The sequence below is a fragment of the Neolamprologus multifasciatus genome, chromosome 12, assembly GCF_963576455.1.
Source record: "Neolamprologus multifasciatus chromosome 12, fNeoMul1.2, whole genome shotgun sequence".
Classification (NCBI taxonomy): Eukaryota; Metazoa; Chordata; class Actinopteri; order Cichliformes; family Cichlidae; genus Neolamprologus; species Neolamprologus multifasciatus.
This window is the reverse complement of record NC_140450.1, coordinates 6,475,672-6,495,528: the sequence shown is the minus strand read 5'-3', so window position 1 is coordinate 6,495,528 and position 19,857 is coordinate 6,475,672. Positions and strand designations below refer to the sequence as shown.

The 19,857-nt window shown below is 41.1% G+C and overlaps 1 pseudogene across 1 annotated transcript; it reads right to left on the bottom strand.

Annotated features, from left to right (window-relative positions):
• Positions 1-11,001: 11,001 nt before the first annotated feature.
• On the bottom strand, positions 11,002-13,782 carry LOC146506292 (nuclear factor 7, brain-like; annotated as a pseudogene). The gene is made up of 2 exons (XR_014877230.1): positions 13,527-13,782; positions 11,002-13,409 (listed from the first exon to the last, which is right to left on the bottom strand). The product of XR_014877230.1 is annotated as a nuclear factor 7, brain-like (transcript).
• Between the last annotated feature and the right edge of the window lie 6,075 nt (positions 13,783-19,857).

Genomic DNA, 19,857 nt, shown 5'->3' with positions numbered 1-19,857 from the left:
CTTGATTTGGAGGGCATCTATAGTGAAATGGACCTGTCTTATCCTTTCACTTAAAAGGTGATTTTGCGCTCTCTGTAGAATCAAGTCTGCTCTGTATCCCCTGACAGTGGATCCAAGGCGCAGGCTCTTGGGAACAACTCTGGTTTGTCTGCATCTTAGGTTGAAACGGAGATGGTTCCTATAATCCGCTAGTTTCCTTGATTCCCTTTCATACTCCCGCACCAGTTGAAGGGTGTTCCTCCCAAAATGTACGGCAATATGTCTGTGAAGGTTCTCAGTCATCCAGGTCATCGTAGTCAAAGGAGCTTGCAAAGAAAAGCGTCTGGACTTCTTTAAGTTACTTGAAGACGTTTCACCTCTCATCCGAGAGGCTTCTTCAGTTCTAAGGTCAAATGGTGGAGAGTCCCAGATATAACCCTAGTGGGAGTGTCCCCCCACAGAGGGACAAAAGGACCCCCTGATGATCCTCTAATCGCCTGAGCCAAGGTGTGGAACTGGGTGTGGGTCCCAATCAGCCAGAGTTTCGGGTGAGTTCATTGTGAAACCTGGCCCCACCTTATCATGCGAATTCCTGAGGTCAGATGGCCCAGGATGTGAGTGGGCGTTAAGGCGTCTGGGAAGGGATCTCAAAACTGGATTATAGATGGCAGAGAGTTGGTGTCGTAAACCACCGCCTCTGTTCAAAGATGGTCGCTCACAGTGGACATAGATGGCTTCTTTCACTCCTCTTTCAAACCATCTGTCCTCTCTGTCCAAAATGTGAACATTGGCATCCTCGAAAGAGTGTCCTCTGTGGGGGGACACTCCCACTAGGGTTATATCTGGGACTCTCCACCATTTGACCTTAGAACTGAAGAAGCCTCTCGGATGAGAGGTGAAACGTCTTCAAGTAACTTAAAGAAGTCCAGACGCTTTTCTTTGCAAGCTCCTTTGACTACGATGACCTGGATGACTGAGAACCTTCACAGACATATCTCCCACATCATGGGGTCTACCACCCAACCAAGCACAAGTTGAGAGTGGTATTTGACTGTGCATCCACGTATCAAGGCATGTCACTGAACTCACAGCTGTTGCAGGGGCCAGACTTAACCAATTCCCTCATAGGTGTTTTGATGAGGTTCAGGCAGGAGCCAGTTGCCTTCATGTCTGATATTGAAGGCATGTTTCATCAAGTCAGGGTTCCCGCTGAAGATGCTGATCTGCTGAGATTCTTGTGGTGGCCACATGGAGATCTTGGTGAAGGCCTCAAGGAATACAGAATGGTAGTCCACTTGTTCGGTGCAACTTCTTCACCAAGCTGTGCATGCTACGCGCTGCAAAGGTGTGCTGAGGACAATCAGGCGAGGTTCAACCATATTGCAACGAACTCTGTTCTAAGGAACTTTTATGTGGATGATTGCCTGAAATCTGTCGGCACTGAAGAGCAGGCAATCTCACTGATTCGGGACCTCAGGGCTTTGTGCGCTGCAGGAGGTTTCAAGCTCACTAAGTGGATTTCCAACAGCAGAGCGGTGCTTGCGTCTATACCTGAGGATGACAGGGCCAAAGAAGTCAAGGAGCTCGATCTTGAAAGGGACTGCCTCCCTATTGAAAGAGCTTTAGGGGTTCAGTGGTGCGTGGAGTCTGACACGCTGAAATTCAGAGTTCTGGTTGAGAGCAAACCACTCACAAGGAGAGGACTGCTTTCGATGGTAAGCACTATATATGACCCACTTGGGATTTTATCCCCTCTGATCTTGCCAGTGAAGCACATCCTGCAAGAGCTAAGCAGAACAAAGCATGCATGGGATGATTTCATGCCAGAAGCTCTGTCTGTGCAGTGGCAACAATGGGTCAGCAGTTTGCACCACTTAGCTAGGTTTGAGGTAGACAGATGTGTGAGACCAGTCAACCTTGGCAAGATCTCTTCAGCTCGACTTCATCACTTTGCTGACGCAAGTGAAAGGGGGTATGGCATAGCCACATACCTGGTTTCAAAAAACAATCTGAACCAGCCACATAGTGCTTTCATTATTGGTAAAGCCAGGGTTACACCATTGAAGCCAGTGACCATACCACGACTCGAGCTTACTGCTGCAGTGGTGGCAGCAAAGATGGACAGGATGGTAAGAGCCGAACTGGAGTTGGAGTTGGAGGAGTCTGTCTTTTGGACGGACAGCATGTCGGTGATTAAGTACCTCAAGAATGAAACAGCGAGGTTTCGTACGTTTGTTGCCAATAGAGTTGCTGCCATTAAGGATAGATCGGCTGTCTCTCAGTGGAGATATGTGAACACCTCAGCCAATCCTGCAGACTTTGCTTCCAGAGGGCTCAGTGTTGGTGCCTTTCTCAAGGCAAAGACATGGATCACAGGTCCAGATTTCATTATGAAACCAGAAATGGAGTGGCCAGAAATGCCAGACAGTGTATGCCAGCCAATCTGTAATGACCCAGAAGTCAAAGAAGCATCAGTATATGCTCTTGTAGTTGAAGAAGCTGCAGACGCCACCTCTCAGCTCATTCATCATTACTCAAGCTGGCGTCGGGTTAAAAGAGCCGTTGCATGGGTCCTGAGATTAAAAGGTGTGCTGAAGCTTCTTGCTCAAAGGAGGAAGGATTTAAAAGCGAATCTCTATGATGGAAGGTTGGAGGTAGGAAGACGAAGGTTGGAGCAGGAGAAGCAAATGACACACTTCAAGGCTAACCTTCCCATCTTGCCACTTTCTGTGAGTGACATGGCTGAGGCAGAAGTGGAGATCGTGCGCTTCAGTCAAGGGCAGCGGTTTGGCGAAGAGATTGCCAAGCTGCAACAAGGAAAGACAGTGTCAAAGGATAGCCCTCTTTGTCAGTTGTCGCCAATTGTACAGGATGGCATTCTGAGAGTGGGTGGCAGATTGAGCAGATCTAGTATGCAAGAGGAGTTAAAACACCCTGCAATCTTGGCTAAGGATCAGCATATAGCCACTCTCATTCTCAGATCTACTCACGAGGATCTTGGACATTGTGGCAGGAATCATGTCCTATCAAAGGTACGGCAGAAGTACTGGATACTAAGATCTCATGCTGCTGTCCGGAAGATTTTGTCCCGGTGCGTCGCCTGCAGACGGCATCATGGGAAAGCGGCAAGTCAGATCATGGCAGATCTTCCTGTTGAAAGGCTCACACCCGATGAGCCACCGTTCACAAGTGTCGGTGTGGACTACTTTGGTCCCTTCGAAATCAAAAGGGGTAGGTCCATGATCAAAAGGTATGGCGTAGTTTTTACCTGCTTGACAGTGAGGGCTGTGCATATTGAGCTGGCAAATTCGTTGGACACGGACTCTTGTATTCATGCATTGCGGAGGTTCATTGCTAGGAGGGGACAGGTGCAGTTGATGCGTTCTGACAATGGAACAAACTTTGTAAGTGCAGAGAGGGAGCTGCGGGAAGCAGTGCATGCTTTGGATAATGCAAAGATTCAAGAAGCCTTGTTGGTTAAAGGCATCACATGGATATTCAACCCCCCAGCTGCCTCGCATTTTGGAGGAGTTTGGGAGCGGCAGATACGGTCCATACGCAAAGTGCTCAGCTCCGTTGTGGAGCAGCAGATCCTTGATGAGGAGGGTCTGCACACACTACTGTGTGAAGTAGAGGCGATTATTAATAGCCGCCCTATCTCAAGAGTCTCTACCGATCCGAATGACCTGGAGGCCTTGACGCCAAACCATTTGCTTTTGATGAAAGCCAAAACTCCGCTACCTCCTGGAGTATTCAGCAGGAGCGACTTGTACTCGAGGCGTAGATGGCGTCAAGTCCAGTACTTGGCGGATTTGTTTTGGAGACGGTGGATTAAGGAGTATCTGCTGGACTTGCAAAAGAGACAAAAGTGGGCCCTTCCACAAAGAAATATCAGTCAAGGTGATATTGTCCTCATCGTGGATGATTCCGCTCCAAGAAATTCGTGGCTAATGGGTCGAGTGATTCAGACGTTTGAGGATGCCAAAGGTCGGGTTCGTCAAGCCAAGGTGAAAACCAGCAAAAACATTCTCCTACGACCTGTGGCGAAGCTTTGTGTGCTGCTAGATTGTGATATGTAGCGCCCCTTCTACATATTACTCAAGAGACAGCGGTAAAGGCTGGTCTCCTACGGTGAGTCATGTGCTTGAACCTCTGACTCCATTCCCTAATCTCCCCAACATACACACATACACGCATCCACGAAGACATGTTCCAGCTTAAGAAGAGTTCCTGCTGTAACAAGACAAAACGAAGTTTCTGTTGGAATAAGGACATTAATGTGCCATATGAGCAGTTCAAGTACTTTGTATATTTGCCTGTTCGTTATCTGGAAGGTTTGATTTGTTGTTCTGAACAATATATAAATGTATGTATAAGAGTAATTGTTTTGTGGCTCACAAGAACAATTAGGGGCCAGGATGTTGGAGCCAAGTCCATGCCATATTTAAGTATTTGTCAAGATCTTTAAGTTTCTATTATAATCTTGATCATTTTATGTTTTAATGTAATCGGCTGTGCTCCATAAATTAATCCTGCTTTGTTAGTCTGTTGTTGTAAAGTGTTGATAAGTGTCGTTAAGGGGGTGTATTTGGCCCGCATGCGGAGGGGTGTGGGTAAAAGGTTAGCTAAGCGAGCAGGATGTGGAGCAACAGTTTTTTGACCGTCGCCGTTTTAATGTTATTTTTTGTTGTATCATAAAGGAAAGCTCCCACCAGAGGCATTTGTTTTGTACCTTTCGGTTTATAAGGAAAATAAATGTTTTGCCTCTTTTTTCCTTCGCCTCGTTTTTGCTACCGGAAGGCATCCGAGCTAGTTAACAACAGCACGAGTCAGAAACTTTACATCCTGCAGAAACGGCAAAGACGGACCGAAGGTTGCCGTTACACACTCATCTTTCTCTGACAATTATAGTAACTCAACATTTCTTAATAACTCCTGACAAATTATTTATTTAGACCCACTGTTTATGGAAATACAAGAAAAAGATGTTTTGTCTATTTAAAATATTTACAGATGAACTCGGCTCAGTCTTAATGTTCTGTTTTACCTGTTAAGTCATTCCTAACATTTAATGATTTACATTTAAAAATGTGAGAAAGTGGAAATAAAATGTTTAAACGTTTTTCCATAAATGAAAATACAAACTTTGTGTCCATGTTGTGAGTAAAAATAATATACGAATAAAACACCAATATTATAAAGTTGGAGTCACGTGTTGAGCTGAAAGACGAACATATTATTTGTGACCACCAGAGGACGCTGTTAATGTTCAGATAGTTTTCCAGTTTGTGCTTCATTCGAAAACATAAAAAGCCAAAATGTAAAAAATGTTCAGCTCTCCAGTTTTTTTGCTAAACAGAATATAAAAAATGACACAAAGAAGATGAAGCTGTGGTGTTTCACAAGTTCAAGTTGCACAAGTCAGCTTGTTTTCAGATTTTTTCTAGGCAGCTTTAACAGAAGTTGTGTTTGCTGCCAAGGTCATAAATTTGGATTCATCATTGTGATTGCCAACCGCCCAGACCCCTGCTCTCATTCCCTCCCCTAAAAAAAACATAATAGTTTTGATTAAAATGCAGCTGAAAAATATAAAATCAAAGGTTTATTTATACAAATAAAATGTTAAGGGAATATCCTTTTTATCAACTGAATGTATACCAGTCAAGTACCTTTCATTTCACCAGATTCCATTAAAGTGACTATAATATTACTGTAAACTCACTACATCCTGTAAGTAGTTAGAACTCACGGACACAGGATCTCTGAATGAACACATCACAGTTCAGGAAAGTTTCTACACTCAACAAATGTAACGTCTTTACACCTTGTGCCTTACAGTCCTTCAAGAAAGTTCTTTTAAAGAGCTCACCTGTTGTTATGGTGTTTTAGTTAATCACCAAACACACTACTATCTGCTTTTACTACGAAGAAGGTGATAAGGGTGTGGTCTGAAGAATACGGTGCAATACACACAACTGGTCAAGAAGGCTCAGCGGGTGTATTTCCTGAGGAGGCTGCGGAAATTTGGTATGTCAGCCAAGATCCTCAGCAGGTTCTACAGCTGCATTGTGGAGAGCTCACTGACCAGCTGCATCACTGCATGGTACGGCTGCACTACTGCCATGGACCGCAAACACCTGCAGAGAGTGATAACAACTGTGGAGAAGATCATCAGAGCTCCGCTGCCCTCTCTGCAGAGCATCTACCATCGCAGAGTCCAGAGGAGAGCTGCCTCAATCCTCAAACCCCACACAGCCCTGACATGGACTGTTCACACTTCTGCCCTCGGGGCAGAGGTTCAGAAGTGTGAAATACAGAACATCCAGACTCAACAACTCCTTCTTCCCCACTGCCATCAGACTCTTGAACAACTGACCCATTTTTGAACAGTAACAATATTTAATATTTTTTCTTTTGCACATCAGATCATCTTACATATTAAACCAGCATATTAAGCTATAGCTCTTTTGCACACATCTGTTTCAAATCTCCATATTTTGTCTCCTTTTCTGTCTTCATTCATTTATTTGTAATATTTGTATTTCATCTGTTCTATTTCTATTGTATATATTAATCAGCATCTGTGGGGGGACAGCAAAGAAAGAATTTCATTGCACAGAGAAATACATTATTTTTTTCTTTGGACACATGAAAATAAACACTTTGAATCTTGAATTAAAGATTACTGTATTACTGTAAACTGATGACATCCTTAAGTAGTTAGAGCTATCCAGGATCAGATTCTGGTCAAATGCATGTTTAAGGTATTACTGCCTTGAAGTTGTCAATCACATCCAGTATTTTAATCAAAAAGAAAAAGAGAAAAAACAAAACAAAACTGTAGAGCAGACAACAAATACTTTATTTATCCCAGAAGCTGTGACATTACAGTGTTACAGCAGCCAATGAAACAAAAAATACAAAAAAAACTAAGTGTTCATTCAATCAAAACCTGATATGACACAATAAGGAGCTTATGTCTAAACTGAGTACAGGGATTCTGGTGTGAGGTGTAGATTTTCTGTATCTTTGTGTCAGGGAAGCTGAAGCAGTTTATCTGCAGGTCCAGTAGGAGATGCAGAGGATGGTTAGGGTCCATTATCCACAGCAGCAGTCATTAGGATGGAGTAATCCAATCAGGTTGTTGACTCAAACAGCAATTAAGAATTCTCTCATCAAGGCACCTGAACCACTCCCTGTGCAAAAAAGACAAAACAAAAACAACAACAACAACAACAACAACATATGATTACTGTTTTATAAGTGTTTTTAAGATAAATACAGTTAAAGGAAGTGAAAATGTGGGACAAACATTAACCCATAAAGAAAAGGCAGAGGGTTTGGATTAAACATGAAACAAAATACAGCTGGGCAAAAGTTTAGTAGAGAGAAATTGGTTTTCCTCAAAGTTTAGTTCAGTAGTGCTGAGCTAATGTTATGCTGTGATCAATGCATCGACAAAGTATGTGTGAGAAACCACAGTATCAATATTAGGTTGCACAGTAGATGCACAGAGTCACATATAAGGCCAATGACAATATTTTAGGTGGGTCGAGTATCCAAAAATTGCACTCAAGTAAGAGTAGCATTACTTTACAATATTGTTACTCAAGTAAAAGTGAAAAGTAGTCGTCCAAAAAATTACTCAAGTAAGAGTAAAGCAGTTGGTGATAAGACTAATCAAGTACTGAGTAACTGGTTGTAATGTCTGATTTATTTTTCACCTTAAAAAAAAATGCTATCATACAAACAAACAAAAATAAATAAATATACAAATGTTAGTATTTTCAAATAGAATATGTAAAAACATTAACAAAATAAGGCACATTTTTCACAACATAAAGCTTTTTAACCAATAACTACAATAAATAATATAAATATATGAACAGTGCAAACCATTTCCAGTGACAACATGTGCTGTATACATTATATTCACTTTAACTCCAAATGGCAGCCTCAGAAAAAAAACGTTAGAACGAGGCAACTTCAACATATGTACATACAAGGTAGCTCACTTTACCATAAGTTGTGTGGGTGTGCATCAATTTCTGCATATTTATCAGAAATGCACTATTTCTTCACTCTACTTCACACAGGAAGGTCATGGTTGAGCTTCAGGAGCAGTTTGCTCTCACGATTCTTGCTGTGAAGCTGTAACTGTTCAGCAGTGAACAGGAGTCTCACACAGTCTTTCACAAGCTCCAGATGCAGGAAGAGCTGTATTGATTTTGATCGACAGCTTCTTGATGTGAGGAAAGCAATAGATCAGGGGTTGGCAACCCTGGGCACTCTAACCACAGCTGGCACTGATGGCACGACACGCAATGAATTAATCTGAAACGTGCATTAAAAATAAATATCTACGGCCAGGCCAGCGGTGCACATCGCAAATTAGCTCGAGTAGACATTAGTTGTGCCGCTTCTTAATGACAGTATCTTAGCTAACAACCCCAACTACCAGATTCAACTTGTAATTGGCTGAAAATCACTTCGCCTACCGGTGAGAGACGTTACTAGCTGGCAGTTTTTCAAGCAATGTTGAAACGTCCACACTCAAATGGTAAAATGGCCTGTATTTGTATAGCGCTTTACTAGTCCCTAAGGACCCCAAAGCGCTTTACACATCCAGTCATCCACACATTCACACACTGGTGATGGCAGCTACATTGTAGCCACAGCCACCCTGGGGCGCACTGACAGAGGCGCTTCATGCTTCAGGTGCTGGCCACTCAGCGCAGCATCAGCACCCCGGAAATACACGGATACATCCGAAGACTCAAGACAGAAATCACTATGCATGTTCAGGACTTTCGGGTGTATGGACCAATGTGTTCTTTTCTGATCAAGTCAGAAAGCTTTAATGAGCAGCTGGATGTGTCTTTCTTTAACTGGCTGATTGAACTAAAAAGCTCGACTACCTGACAAGTCTTAAGAACATTGCATTATTGACAGTATTTGGCTCTACATATTTGCGTGAGGAGATTTTCTCTCACACGAAGAGTGCTCTCAGCGCCTCCCATAGCTGTAGGAATGCTAGACACTCAGGAACCTGTGTCTCTGAGTGGGAGACTGTTAGGGGGACTTTACCCGGATGGATTTAGTGGCAGAAACACACGAGCACAGGATAGTAGTGATGCAGATTTATATACAATGATGGGGGAATATTTACAAGGGAAGGGGCTATATAGAGTGACAGGTAAAAATGTGCACGGAGAGCAACGCTGAAAGGATGAGACGGAGCCGAGGTATGCGGGCGGACCGATGACGCACCGGAATTACCTGAAAACGAGGGACAAACAAAGTTACAGAGTACGTCGATAGCCGAGAGTTAAACTAAAAGTGGACGGGGAGAGTTGGAGAGCTTACTTGCAACACAGAAATACAGCTGTAGCGGTGATCACAGCCTGGTACGAAGTAACACTCCGTCACGGATCCAAAGAAGCCAACACACAGAAAACTAGGCAGGCGAGCAGGCAGCGGGAAAGGCTAGAACAAAGGAGAAGCAGGCAGGTGATGGATCCTAAACACATGCAGCTCGGTCGCGTGGAATCAACAGATTCAGCTTGCACCAACACGTTACCACTTATGAAAACACCAATACTCCGACACCAGACGTCCGAAATTCAACTCCATAAAAGCGCTCACTGATGACGTCCGATGCGCCGCAGGTGTGCCGGTATTTGCCATCAAGCCCCGCCCCGCCTACCTGTGCCAAGAAGGGAAACAAAACCCAAGAACAACAATACACCTACCCACCACCTCCTAACAGAGACCAGAGATCACAGACCAGAGCAGTGTCTCCTTTACACGTGCTGTGACAGTTTCACGCTCTGGCGGGCAGCTCCCTGCTCTCGGGTAGAAATCCTGCTCACGCGAGTAAATTGAATTTTAACAGTTTGGAGGCGGAGCCCAAACGAGGACGGGGTCCTAATGTGAGTTACACTGTGGCAGCGACAGAAATGCTGTTTTAAACTGTATTTGTTTACAATTTGAAAAATAAAGTTTGCTGAATTCATTGTTAACAGTTATTGTTTGTGTGCAGCGGTGGAAATACAGACAACTGTCACTGGATTATTTAATGTTGAAGAAATCTTTAAACCAGAGGATTCTAGTTCTGAAGCCTCTGCACTACAGTGACACCAGAGAGCAGAGACATTTTAACCAGTGGAGTTTTGGCCAGATTCTTTCCCTGCAGGAGAGCTTTGTGGGTGTTGGTCGAGGCCTGTACTGCCCTCTCTCCCCCTCTGAATGTGTGGTGTTGCAGATGACACACAAGACTCAAACTTACAGACACTACAGCGACCACATCAGCAGCATCAGTTTGATTTGATCCTAAAGAGACAATTTGCTTTATCGCAGCAGGATTCTGGATTTGAGCTGATCAGACTGACACTGACCTGAGGTGAAAGTGTGATTAGACATTTTATTTGTTTATTTAAAATATTTACAGATGAACTTGGCTCAGTCTTAGTGTTTATCTGTTAAGTGAAGTCATTTCTAACATTTAATGATTTACATTTAAAAATAGGATAAGTGTAAATTACAGTGTAAACATTTTTACTAGAGAAGAAAATATGAACTTTGTCTCCATCTTGTGTGTAAATATAATATACAAATAAAACATCACTATTATAAAGCTGCACCTTCATCTGAAATCTCTGCAGCTTTGTTCATACAAACTATTTTCTGAGGTTGTAAACATACAGATTAGCTGTGAGAATGTAAAGTTTATCAATGATCACATTTGATTTCTGTCTGGGGTTAAATGTGAATGTTGGTCTGAAAAAAAGATTTAAAATGTAGCTGCTTAAAATAAATTCTTGATTTTATAAAATCTGCTGATTGTTTCAATAAAACAGCTTCAGCACAACAAGAATATTTACAAACTAATAGAAGCAAATAATCTTTTATTCTAAGGAGTCAGTTAAATGTAAACACAACAATCAAAGTGAGTTTCCATGTTAAATGAATCTGAACTAATGACTGTGTCTGAAAAGCTGATTTACTGTCAAACACAACAACAACAGAATCACTGAATTTATTTATTTCACTTCACAGAAACATTTTGTGATCTCAATAATCAAAGAGAGCAGTTAAAGAATAAGATTGAAGTACAAATCAAAGGTAGGTGATTCATTGAAACACTGAGACTGAGAGTGAAGTTTGAAAATCTAATTAAAACCTAATTATGAAACATGAGAAGATCCAGAAATCTTTCAAACTGTGAGAGATGTCAGCTTCTGATTAAGGTTAAAAACAACACAAGAAATAACATTTTTAATGAAATCAATCAAGTGTAGTTACACTGATGAGACAGCGTCAGAACTTAGAAGTCATTTCTTTGAATTTGGAAAACTTTAAAGAAGACGTGTTACTTTCAAATGTTATTTAACTGAAAACAAGATGCTGATAATCAGGAAATTTAAATCTTGTAGTTGTAAAGTTGACTCTTGCTGATGTTTAATCATTAATCCTTCTTTTAAGAAGTGTCACAGTTTACTGTTCACACTCAACAACTTTGAAAAGCAAAGAAATCATCATTCAGATTTTAAAACGATCAAAAATATTTACATGAACAACATGAGAAATATTCTGAAAATATTAATTTAAAAGAAACAAGAAAAAAATGTAAAAGTTTCTCACAGAAACTTGAGTGGGTCACAAGACTTTCACATGAAAAAGTTGCTTTGGTTTCATTGAATTGCTAATAGTTCCACTAGAACAACAAAATGAAATAAAACCTGATAATGAAGTTAGACAGTGTGATAAATAATTTCCCTAAAATTAACCCTGCTGCTGTACTGAAAAAACAGTTAAAATAAAGAATCACTTTACAATCAAATCTCAGTCTGACAGATTTTGATATCAGAGGTTTTGGCGTCTCCTGCATTTACAATATTAAAATATGGGAAGAGTTTCTCAGTGAAAGTATGTCTGTGAGTGTAGATGTGAGTCGTGTCTTCAGGGTCATAGAAGGACACCTCCCCCCTGTCATAGTCCAGCTGGACTCTGATCCTCTGGAGACTCTTCTTCACTGTCACAGTCTGACCAACACCATTATTGTATTTTCCACTTTCATGTTTTAAACACCAGATTCCATATTCTGGTGAAGCAAAACGCTCTCCCTTCCTGTCAACTGACTCTTTAGCTAAACCCACAGTCCAGTCAGGATGGTCTCCCACCTCCACCTCCCAGCTGTGTTTCCCTGAGATGAAGCCCTTCAGAGCCAAAAAGAGTATGATACTTAGTGTTTCTCTCTGGATTATCAGGAAGCTGCTGATTTGTGTCTCCATTCCTCACACTGGTCAGATCATCAGACAGATAGAGAATGGGATTTGCAGTGTTTGGGTCCAGAATGACAGGACTGAAGTGGACCTTCTCCTTCATCTTCTCCCACACTCTGAAGGACAGGTTGCCCAGGTGTTTGGCCACATCTATCAGTGCTCCTGAGACCAGCTGTGGATCTGACACTGAGCTCTGGGCTCTGGCTCTGCTCTGAGTGTCTTTATAACTGCTGAGGAATGGCACGCTGTGTTTCTGCAGCTCTTCTTCAACAGCAGAGATGCTGTCTGACAGAGAGGAGATCTGCTCCTCAATCATCTTCATCTCTCTGCTGATAGTCCTCCCCTTCTGCTCCTCTTCCTCCCTCAGAGCTGCCAGTCTGGACTCCTCTTCCTCTTTCAGGAACTGCTGGAGCTTCTTGAACTCTGCTCTGATCTGCCTCTCTGTGGACAACAGCTGCTTCTTGGAGTATTGAATCACTTTATTGTATGTTTCCTCCACTTGTTTGTATTTGTTCCTCTTGTCCTGCAGAGACTTTAAGTCAGATTTCAGCTGCTCCTTCAGGTCACTGACTGCTTCTTCTACAGGAACCACTTTGTGACTCTGGTGGAGAGAAAAGTCACACACAGGACACACAGCTCTCTGCTCGTCCACACAGAACAGTTTAGGCTCTTCCTCATGTTTACTGCACACCACTGTTAATTTCTTCTCTCCTTTTTCTGTCTCAGATGATCCAGATTTCTGTCTTCCCAGCAAAGGAATCAGCAAGTTCTTTCAGAGCAAAGTTCACTCCAGGATCTTCTTTGAAGACTTTCTTTTACAAATGGGACAGTTTTTGTTTTTAGTTTGTTCCCAGAATTTCTGCAGGCAGCTTGAACAGAAGCTGTGGTTGCAGCTCAGAGACACAGGATCTCTGAAAGTCTCTGAACACACATGGCAGCTCAGGAAATTTTCAAGAACAGCTCTCTCAGCCATTTGATCTTTAAGTATTTTTAACTCACCAAATTCGCGTCTCTTCAACTGTCTGATTAAAATCCTCCAAATGTGTGTTTTTCAGCAGAGATCTGACTCCCTGTAATGGCGTCTCAGCTCAGTTCAGAAGTGTCGAAATTTACTTTCATTCTCATGGATCACAGTCACCTGTTAAACTGAAAGATGAACATATTATTTGTGTCCACCAGAGGACGCTGTTAGTGTCATTCAGACAGTTTTGCAGTTTGTGCTTCATAGAAAAACATAAAAGCCAAAATGTAAAAAATGTTTACCTTTTGAGTTTTTTATGCTAACAGAACATAAAAATGACACAAAGAAGATGAAGCTGTGGTGTTTCAGAAGTTCAAGTATCACAGCATCCCTGCTCTCATCTCCTCCCCTAAAAAAAGATCATAAATTTGATTAAATGCAACTGAAACATATCAAATCAAACGTTTATTTATACAAAAATAGAATAAATCATTAAGGAAAATATCCTTGTTATAAACCAAATGTATACAAGTCAAGTACATTTCATGTGATCAGATTTCATTAAAGTGAAAATTGTAATACTGTAAACTGACTACATCCTGTAGTTCAAGCTCAAGGATCTCTGAATATATGTGGGTGGCTGTAGCTCAGGAGGTAGAGCAGGTCACCTACTGATCGGAAGGTCGGTGGTTCGATTCCTGGCTCCTCCAGTCTGCATGTCAAGTATCCTTGGGCAAGATACTAACCCCAACTTGCTCTCCGATGCATCCATCGGAGTATGAATGTGTATGAATGTCGTTAGAACGCACTAAGTATAGATAAAGTGCTTGTGAGAATGGGTGTGATTGGGTGAATGAGGCATGTTGTATACAGCGCTTTGAGTACTCCGGGAGAGTAGAAAAGCGCTATATAAGAATCAGTCCATTTATTTACCATATCTCTGAAGACATTACAGTTCAAAAAGGTTTCTACAGTCAACAAATGTCACGTCTTTACAGCTTGTACCTTACAGTCTCTCACCTGTTGTAATGGTGTTCTAGTTAATTATTAATCACCAAACACAATATCTGCTTTTACTACCTGGGCTGTGGCCTCAAACCTGAATAAAACTTTAGACCTTTAGACTCCAACTTTCAAGTCTGTCATGAACTGAAATGTGATGAGCTGACCAGTGTGAGAAAGACCAATAAATGAAAAATAAAAACATGACAGTGGACAATGAGAAACTAGTAATACTGATGAAAAAATAAATTGATATAAACTTGTTGATATAACTTAATATGACATGACATTAATGATCGTTGTGTGTTTCTGCTGATGGACGATGAAGACAATTAAACAACAAAGATATTATTACTAAATTATTATTTGTTTCAGTGTTTGTGTGTGACTGTGCCTTTGTAGTCATGTTTGTGAAACGTTCATCTTCTGTAGGTTATCAAATAGAGGGTCAGGACTTTCTACTGAATGAAAATGCAACACAAATACTTGAAACTGACAACAAAGAAGAATTTACTGTCACATGTCATGAGTCAGATTCTGGTGGAAAAAAAAAATCACAAGTCTATACATCCAACCTACAGCAGGACCTAAAACTAGCAGCTCAGTAACTGGATGTTGTTCCTGTTCCTGTCTTGCAGGTTTTAGATGTGTCCTTGATCCAACACAGCTGATTTTGGAGTTACCTCCTCAGCATGTATTGAAGTTATACCGAGGCCAATCATTTGATTCAGGTGTGTTGATCAGTGGTGATATCTAAAACCTGCAGGACACCGGCCCTCGAGGCCTGGACTTTGCCCCCTCTTGCTTTTAGTCAGTTAATAAGTGTCACAACTTTGAAAAGCAAAGAAATCATAATTCAGATTTTGACCTGATCAAATATTTACATGAGAAACACAAGAAATATTCAGAAACTATGTTTTTAAAAGAAACAAGAAAATAAAAAGCCGCCCATCACATACACAGTTAAAATAAAAAATCACTTTAAAGTTCAGAGACACAGGATCTCTGAAAGTCTCTGAACACACATGGCAGCTCAGGAAATTTTCAACGATTGCAAGTTTCTCAGTCATTTGATCCTTAAAATCTCTTTAACTCACCAAATTACTGTGACTCTGAATACGTGTTTTTCAGCAGAGATCTGTCAGCCTGTAATGTCCCGGCGTCTATGGTCCGTACAGCACCGTTTCATTTTCATGTATCACGGTCATGTGATTATTTGTGTAAATATTAGTTGTCTCCACTAGATATCGCTGTTTAGTCACAATTCAGGTTTTCAAATTTAGTTTTTAGAAGATTAGTGAAGCAAATAAATAATATTCATAAAAGTAGTTATTTTAATTCATAAAGTTACTGTGATATGTCAAATGTGGTTTCTAAAATAAATAAATGAATAAATAAATCCCTCCTGCTGCCCTCAAAAAATAAACTAAAATTAATAAATAAAAAAAAATAAAATGAATGCCTGCCAGGTGTCGGGAAGTTCATGGGGAGCCTGGGCTCTGTTTTCGGCTCGTGTCAGTATGACCGACCTCTGGAGAGATAATTTGCTCGTTCTGTGGGGGGCCTCCCTCCTTCTTCGACTGGGATGGTCAGGCAGCTGCCATCGAGATGTGTGGCCTTGGGTTTGGGGGCTGCGGATAGGTCATGTCTTCTGGGGGATCTTGTTTCAGGTATGTTTACTTTTGTTATATTTTACTCTATGTTCTCCATCTTTCTTTTCTTTTTTTCCCCTGCCTGTCAGCTGTGGGATTGGTATATTACACATGTACTGTGAATAGCTATAGAAATAAAAACTATTTTGAAATTAATAATTAAATCAATAAAATAAGAGAACTCCTTGGTGGCTGCTTGTCGGGGCCTGGGGCTCGCTCGGGCCACTTTGGGGGTGGGGTACCCTCAGCCTCTCAGCCTGGGGCTTGGTCACTCTGGCACAACCCCCCCTGGCTTCTGCTCCGCAGCTGCTGAGTGACCCCTCATCTGGGACTCTCCTCAGCTCTTTCTGGGACAGTGGTGCGTAGCTGCCCCTCTGTTGGTCTTCCTTGGTCTCTTGTGTTCTGAGGGCCTCTGGATGTCTGGAGTCTTGATCTCCTCCATACCTGCTTCATGCCCTGGAGGACGGGGCTGTGGCCCCCCCACACCCTCTAGCAGATCATTACATGAAGGAATCTTTTAAAAACAAACGCGCTCATGCTCACAGGTGTACACACGGGTGCTCACACACACAAACTACACCCTTTTTGGCTCCTACCTCAAAGCACACTGTGCGCTGTCGATCTTACGTGCTGCACAATAATGTTTAATATTTAGTATTTACTGTTATATTCCATTAGATCAGCGGTCCCCAACCTTTATTGCGCCACGGACCGGTTTATGCCCGACAATATTTTCATGGACCAGCCTTTAAGTTGTCGCGGATAAATACAACAAGATAAAACTAGTACCGGTACCAAAAAAAAAAAGAAAATTTACTCATAACACACGTGAAAAGACCAAGGAAAACCGAGTAAACGATAAAAACGATAACAAAATAACGCTGAAAACCGATAAAAACCCTGAAAACTATACAGTTCACATTTTGTCTGTTGTTTTCCATGTTCCACGTCCGAGGTGTCCGAGTCTGTGTTCATGTTGTATTTTAGTTCACTTGGTTTTGGTTTCAGTTTTGCCCTTTGTTTTTAGTTTTTTGCCAGCCTCAAGTAAACAACTCACCGTCTGTTACGTCAAGTTTTATCTCTTTGCGTGTCTGCGTTTGGGTCCACCTCGTCACTTCATACAGTCTGCCACAACCAGACTATGACAAAAGACCTAGCTGCATCAGAAAACGGAGACAAATCTGGCCTTTCCTGTCGAGTGCAGTGGTGTCTTTAACCCAACCCAGTTTACTGTCAGTCTGTACGCCGAGTTATTTATAGTGCTCGTCGACCCTGGATTGAAACAGGAGTCAGATTTCCTGGTCCTATTAAAGTCCACATTCATTTTCTTGGTCTTTGTCCGATGACAAAGGAGTCCACCACAGCCAGGTACTCTATCTCATCACCCACAATGATGCATCCAACCAGCACAGAGTCATCGGAAAAACTCTGAAAAAGTTAGATCTCTCTGCAGTGGCTAAAATCTGTAATTTACAGCAATTTGCAGTAAATCTGACGCTAATAAAAAGCACCTTGTATGCCTTTTGTCATTGTAATTTGGATGGTTTGGCTGTGTGGCAGAAAGGTTATGGACCCAAATGCAGTAATAAACTCACAAAGCTTAATGTTATTTTGATAGGTATCACTGAATACCTTTAAATAATACAAAGAAAAAAGGGAGAGTCGGAGCAAGACAGCCTATAACTAGAACACTGAACAAGGGTGCACACAGCCTACAGCAATGATGTAACAATAAGCGGAGGAAGGCTCAGACAGTATAAACACCAGATAATGAGGGAAATGTGGAACAGGTGAAAACACGGCTGAAGACAATTAACCTAATGATAGGAGAGGGAAGTAGATCTAGACACCAGACCAAAAACAATTGTGTCAAATTAAAACAGGAAGTAACAAATATACAGAGTTGGAAAACACAACACAGCAACTTTACAGAAAAGGAAACACTGGTGAAGACTGTGAACCGCAAAACTAAAAGCATGACAATAATAAAAATAAATAAATGATAAAAAAAAAAAGTTCTAAATCAATCCTCAAAACCCCGAAGCACAAAAGTACCAAACCCTGGGACCATGACAGTGATAGTTACTACAAGTGTTTGTTCATGTAGAGTGAGAGGGGATGATGATATCAGAATGAGTAATGCCTGTTACTGCAGTGAAATGGAAGTGAAAACCAAGGAAGGCTCGTCTTTCAGCTCCAGTGTTCATGATTTATTACCACCACTGTGATCCCACCAGGTCTCATTACCATCTAGAGGTAACTGAAAACCTTGAACACTGATTCTTCTGCCCACACCTGGAAAAACACACAATTTAAAACTCTTTAATCCAAAAATCAATGATATCGTCTTCGTGCTCGTTGTCTTTTGAGGAGGTACAAAATCATTTGCACTCATATTTTAGAGCAAGAAAAGATATAATGTAGGAGTAGTAATTAAGATCATATGATTACCAATGAAAAGTAACAATTAACAAGAGTTGAGAGATTTGTTACTGCAGAGGATGATGAGTGTGGAAAACATATTTTTATTTGAAACACTGTGATGCACAAGTACTAACATAAATCTGATATGAATACCACTTTTCACTTTATATTATTGGAACACAATTATAGATTTTTTTTCAGCTGTATATCTCTTTAATTTTGCAGATATTGATTATTTTAATTACTTAGATATTTCTCAGTAGCTTCATCTATAATACAGCAGTTTGTCTAGACTAAGTGACACTTTAAAAACTGTTCAATCTTTTCTTTAAATTCTATTATTTCTATTCAGTTTAATTCACTTTTATTTATATAACACCAAATCACAACAACAGTTGCCTCAGGACACTATCATTGTCCTATAATTGTCACTATTAGGCAGAAAAGTTTGACTTAAAGATCACACATTAATTCTGAGTTGAACTGCAGACTTTTTCCATTTGCTTGTGATTGAAGTGAACTGCCAGCAGGGGGAAGCCTTTTATTTCTCTGCTGCTGCACAATATCCTGCTGCTCAGCCTTGTTCAGCTTTGCATTACATTTCATTCCACTCTGTTATATTAAGGCTCTGCTGCATTATGATATTAAGGTATAAATCATCTTACCATCAGTATTAATGTTTGATGTAAAGGCCTTCACAGAGCTTCACAGATCAGCAGGGGTCAAACGTTTAAAGAGGAGTTAATTCATTTTACTATTGACGTATGTGTTGAGTGGAGTTGTTGATGGCTGTGTTGTGAGTTGGAGGTCACATTTCTGTCACACCTGCTGACCTGCAGGAAGCGACTCCTCTGTCATCAGCACTGAGCAGAGAAGTTTGTGCCTGTGCTCATAAAAACAATAATAATGATAATAACTATTCAGAGAAAATTAGTCACCATCCTATCTGCACCTTGGACGTGACGTGATAGTCTATAGGCTTTAGCTGATATTTCTCTTTGGAGTAAGTATGATTTCTCTAATGATGCATTCTTGCAATTTTAAGATCAACGTATTCCTCTCTTAATGTCTCTTTAATGAGTAGACATAGAGCGAAGGCTCAGTCTGAGGGTTGTAAACTCTCTGAGGCAGAAATAAGCTAAAAGCTCTCATTAATCATGGGTAAAGACCAACAGTGACCATATTATCTGAAAACACTACTCACATTAAGACTCATTTCACTTTTACTTTTGAATTGAATTATGTGAAAATACCTTTCACTGTTGCCTGAAATCAAAAGTGAAAATATTGCTATGTTGCTCTGCTATGAATCACTTTTACATAGAAAAGTAAAATATGCTGTAGATAAGACATGTTATTGATGTTATTGATACACCAGAGAAAAACAAAACGAGTGAAGCCAGCATAGAAACAGGATATTAACTCTGACCAATCAGGAAAGATGACTAAAATACTGCCACAATATTAGAATCAATGGCTCTTGGTCTGAACAGGGAAGACAACAAGTGTTTAGCACCTGCAGTCTTTCCAATGCCCAGCAGGGGGCGACTCCTCT